This window comes from Brassica oleracea, chromosome C7, assembly GCF_000695525.1.
Source record: "Brassica oleracea var. oleracea cultivar TO1000 chromosome C7, BOL, whole genome shotgun sequence".
NCBI classification, from domain to species: Eukaryota; Viridiplantae; Streptophyta; class Magnoliopsida; order Brassicales; family Brassicaceae; genus Brassica; species Brassica oleracea.
In genome coordinates this window covers 21,033,204-21,039,296 of record NC_027754.1, presented here as the reverse complement: position 1 = coordinate 21,039,296, position 6,093 = coordinate 21,033,204, and positions in this window count along the sequence as shown.

Sequence of the window (6,093 nt, the reverse complement as noted above, 5' to 3'; positions counted from 1 at the left end):
AGGGTTGAACCGGACCACCAAAGTCAGATGAACCGCTAGTTGCACACGGACGCGAACTGGCTCCTTATCGGGTCGCAAGCTGGGACGAGACGCGAGCTGTCTGGAACAGTCTTGCGTCTGGTCACGGACGTGTGCTGAGGTAGTCGGACGCGATCGGGACACGTCTTCTTCTTATCTAGTTCGCGAGCTGCTGCCTTTGCAAGCGACTGATCTGAATTGCGAGTTGGCTGTGATGCGAACGTGGGCTGGCTCTGTTGAGAACAGGAAGCTGCGAATCTCTAGGATCAGGAACGCTTAAGATCTTTAGCTGATCAGGTGTTTGCGAGCCGGAACGGAAGCAAGAACAAGTTAGGGTTCTTCGAGATTAGATCTTTGCACCAACTCCTCTTAGCTCATGAAATAAAAACAAGGAGTATTAGATTACATGAACACCATAATCTGAACAAGATATCATCAAACAACTAAGAATGATAAACTTATCTTTCACTGGATTTGAATTTGGCTAGAAAATCTTGTTGGATCGGATTAGGGTTCCAAAGGACCAAGACGGCGCCGCGTATTGTTCCTGCGATTGAGGGCGCGTCTGAGATCGGATCGACGAACGGTTTGCGCTGATGGATTCGTCTCGTCCAGAGCTCATCGTCTGGTTCCTCAGGATTGGAGAGATCGATCAATTTTAAGTTGCGCCTGGATTAGGGTTTATGTGTGACGGATTTTAGGTTAGGTTTTGTCTCAGGGTTTTGGAGTCTATCGTGCTGATAACGTGTTGTGAATAGAGGGTTTAGAGACTGAATATTTCTGTGTGTATTATTATTGATCAATAGAGGTTCCTTATATAAGGATAACAAAGAGTAGATAAAAGAAAAGTATCCAAAACCTAATCCAACAGGAAATATGAAAACTACTAAAGATAACAAGAAAAGGAAAACGTCTTAATCCTAAGACGGTCTAAACCGACCGTCTCTCTCTCCTCGGACGACCGATTCTCTCTCCTCTTGGTCACGGCCGCGGCTGGGCCTAGATGTGGCCGACGGGCTTTCTCCTCTTGTCTTGGTTAATGGCAATCTACTCCATGATTTATAACACTAGTTACAATGTACTGACTTTTATATATATAATTGCGTATGCATCCATTTAAATCCTTTTCTCAATTTCCTCTTTCTATAAATATTTTTTATAAGTTTCTAGTATTTTAACAAATTCTACGTTGCCAATACTTGGTACTTGGTTATTTTGAGATTTTTAATTGAATATCTTTTTAAAATATAGTTTTTGGAGTTACTTTTTCTTTTAAAATTTTTTATCTACAATAGTTTAAATATATTTTCTTAAAAATTATAAACTAAAAAAACATTTTTGTAAATAAAGTTTCTATCTAACCCTCACTCAAAACTCACGTTCTTTAAAGATAAACTATAACGATTTTATTAAATAAGTGTATATGTTGTACTATTTGTAAAAAAAAAAGCGAGCAACTTATATGGACAAATTATTTCAATTTTTCTTAGCTTTCTTTTGACAAAAGATATTATTCCAAGAGAGGCCAAAATCTAGAATATAAGCAGGTGAGATGGGGTATAGATGGTAGAAGACAGATAAAAGCAACATGTGAGATGTTGGGTGGTAGGTAACCGAATCTATGATCAATGAATAATGGATAAAGGAAAAATTATTATAAATTTTTATATAACAAGAACAATTATAAAATATGGAATATTAATCATAGTACGAGTTAAGAGGAGAAAGTGATGATGTTGCACATGCAGTTAGCTCGATTGAATCGCATCATCTTTAGCCAGCCATGCACTGGTCTATCTCTCTTTATTTTAATGTATTATCAATTCATACGTGAACTTCCTACATGTATAATTGTGTAAAAATGTCATCCTTGTTGATTGATTATGTTGAAGGATCCGGTTAAAATTGTAGCAGTGGACCACCCTACTGTTAAATATTATAAAATAATACTACTTTCCTTTCGTAATACTTGATGTTTTGTAATAGTACACTAAGATTAAAAAAATTACATTTCCCTAGAAAAATATTTTAAAGATATAATTTTAAAATCAGTTAATCAATTATAAAAAAGACTGTAAAATCTAATTGGTTGAACAGTTTTCAATAAAGTTAAAGTTAACCTTAAAATCTCAAAACTTCCTTAAAATCTCAAAACTTCATGTAAATTGAAACAAAACAAACCTTCTAAAACATCGTCAAGGGAGTAATATTATTTAGTATAAATTTTAATTTGAGAACTTTTGCCAATTAAGATTACTCGCTTATATGTTTGTGGTTAAACTTTGAGTGTAAACGAACTTGATTTGATTTGAATTTTTATTGATAATAAGTTTGGATAATGCTGGGTCGCGAGACTACGCGGGAGGAAACTACGCGGGAGGAAACCAATCGCAAACTAAAAATTGAAGAAGGCTGGCTGAGAATCTCTCTTCTTCATTTCAAATCCGAATGGTCCATGCCTCTATGTTATGAGTTTTGTTTCCCTTCATATACTTTCTAGAATAAACCAAATTCAATACGGATAAACCGTTACATTCTTTTTGTTTTATCCATCTTAGAATGGTTATGATTTTTTTTTTTTTTTTGTGGTGTTTTAGTTTCCCCGTGGGTGTAGCTTTTCTCCCAATATTTGGAACTTGCCGGCTTATATATTCTATCTTCGTATCTCACTTTATATATCATCCGTATTTCAACTATTAATGAACTTAAATTTTTTTTTTTTTGTTTCGACGGAAGCCTTAAAAATAGAGTAATTGACGTAAGAGCAATACTTAGGTTCATCCATATGGTGAATGGTTAAATTTACCACACTCTTCATAACCAACCAAAATGTCATGTACGAATAGTTTTAAAAAATAATAAAAATAAAAAAATAAATAGCTGGAAAAAAAAACAACACCGATATTAATTAGCGCCATCTGCAAAATTCTAAATTCTAAAAATCTAAACTCTAAAACCATAAATCCTAAATCTAAAACACTAAACCATAAACCCCAATCCTAAAATCTAAACCCTAAATCTTAAACCCTAAACCCAAACCCTATACAATAAACCATAAATCCTAAAATCTAAACCCTAAAGCCTGAACCCAAAACTCTAAACACTAAACTCTAAATCCTAAAATCTAAACCCTAAATTCTAAACCCTAAACCCAAAACTTTAAATCTTAAACCCAAACCCTAAACCCAAACCTCTAAACCATAAACCTTAATCTTATTAACTAGCATATGGGTTTACGGTTTAGAGGTTTGAGTTTAGGGTTTACGATTCAGAGTTTAGGGTTTAGGATTTGAAGTTTTGGGTTTAGAGTTTACGATTTAGGATTTAGGGTTTAGAGTTTAGGGTTTATGGTTTAGAGTTTTGGGTTTAGGGTTTAGATTTTAGGATTTAAGGTTTATTGTTTAGAGTTTGGGTTTAAGGTTTAAGATTTAGGGTATAGATTTTAGGATTGGGATTTATGGTTTAGTGTTTCAGATTTATGATTTATGGTTTTAGAGTTTAGGTTTTTAGTCGGCGTTAATTAATGTCGGTGTTGTTTTTTTTTCAGCTATTTTTATTGTCTTTTTTAACTAGTCCTACATGGCATTTTAGTTGGTTACGAAGAGTGCGGTGAATTTAACTTAAGTATACTCTTCATTTTTGCAGTGGCTTTTCCTTCTTTTTTCTGTAACCATTAATTATAAATCTGAAACTTTAGATTATTTTTTTATCAATTTTTAAAAATTCTCTTCATTTTCGATACCATAACAACAATGAACTCCTCGACAATATATAGCTCTTCCCCTATTACTGATGCCTTCGTTTTCTAATCAAAGTATCATGTAAGAAATCAAAGAATCAATCTTCTCTGTTATTTATTCACTCGTTTGGAGTTCACCGCGTCTGTCACCGCCGAAACTACTTCAATGTTTAGGTGGTGTTCCTTAAGATGAGTTAAGACACAATCCTCCTGAAGTTCCTTTGCGTGAGAAACAAAATCGGCGAAATTTATCCGAGTAGTAACCAAAGGAGAGCCGATTGAGCGAATTCTTCAAGTTAGTTTTCGGTCTGGATAACAACAATGTTAGCCAACATTTTCAAAGTTACCAGATATTATTATGTTTTAGGAGAATCACAATTTTATATTGTCGTTTGGATATATGCTTTGTTATGTTACAAACAAATTACTTTTAACTGATAAATATTTAGAAAAAGGAGTACAAATAGTTATTCTTAATTGATACATTATTTTTTAGCTGATAAATTGTCTGTTAGTTGATACACTTGTTTGATATGTTATTTGTTAGTTGAATATTTATTCTTTAAAATCAAACTATGTATCATGTAACAAAAAATATACCAGTTAACAATTTATATACCGACTAACATATCTTGCAGTAGCTGATACATGATTTGTTAGCTTCTAAAAAATAGATTACGCAATAGTGATGTTTCAATACCTATCTTGAATCTTTTGTTGTATATGGCTAACAAATATATCAATAAGTATATTACTAGGGCCGGTCCGCGCTACGCGCGAAATTTGGTTTACATGTGATCTATGTAACTATATAATTATATACTTTTGTTGTTTGTATTTTATGTTTGTTTTTGCAAAAACAGTGTATTTTGACGTCTATGGTCTCAAATAATATTAGGGTTTGTAGAGATTATGTTTGAGGTGTATGTGGACTTTCTTATTATATTTATTTATAATTAGTAATCTATAATTTGTTGGTTAATTGTGGGTTTCTCTAATTTGGGCACTTAAGTGTGTGGATGTGTATATTTGATTTGCATGTCAGAATATAAAGTGCAGACTGAACACCTACAAACTTATTTGAAATATATTATGTTGGAAGTAAAGTGTGCATTACGGTTTGGTATGTCTTTTGGTTTAAAGAAAATTGTTCATTTCTGTTTTAAAGGAGATTAAGTTATAGCTATTAATTTGAAGCATAAGGACAACACACGTAGACAAGGAGATTTATTCTTTGAAATGTAACATCTGCTGTGAAAGTGTAAAAATATAAAACCAATTTAAAAAAACTACGCTAAACGGAATGTTGTACTTATAGTTCTTATGGGTTCAAAAGTAAAAAAATCCAACAGTTCTGCAGAGATGTCAGAGCTCTCTTATAACTAAAATAACCATGCTATCAGTATAATTAATTCGAAGTTTTGAAACAAATATAACTGACTAACTTATAATATATAATCCTTACATTAATTTTATTATACAAAATCATTTCTTTGCGTTATACAGTATCTTATATGTAATATTATATACGAAAATGAAGTTAACAATGTTAGTGAATTTATATTTACTTAAAAATACTTAAAAAGTAAATTCTCATTTGAAATATTATAAAAATAAATTAGATTTATTATTTGTTAGGATTTTTGATGAAAAGACTGTTTTAGTTTATTTATTTAAAATAATCAACTGGAAATTGTTAATAAGCAAATTTAAATTTAAAATATGAAATATGAATATGAAATAAATAATAAAATAATGTGATTCATCATTATAAAAAAAAATAGAATGTTGAGGTAAAAAATTCTTTAATTTTTTTAATTATATAACACCAAGATTTACCTAACCTGATTTACTTAACCAATTAGTTTTGTTAATGAATGAATTAACTTTTGAACAGAAACACTATCTGTGTTTTAGAAAATTGTAATGACCTGATTTGCTTAACCGATTAGTTATTTAATGAATTAGTTAAATTTTAAACCATTTCTGTGTGTTTTACCGTGTGTTGTGTGTATACGTGTGCCTACATACCTATTTTCCGGTCAAGACAATACATAATTATTTATAACTTTTTTTGACTAAAAAATATTATTTATAACTTCCTCTTTCTAAAGAAATCAACGCTGCCATTATCATCATCTTCTTCTTCTTCAGTCGTCTAGTTTTTTTCTCCTCCTCATTCCCTTCTTTTCTCTTGTCCTCCTTTTTTTTTGTCTTTTCCTTCCCTTATAAGGATCAGGCGTCAAGTTATTTTAGTTTAAATAAGTATATCGGATTACTATCAATCTCGGTCATATCTCAATCCAACATATAAGGCTGATGGGGTGTTACATTTT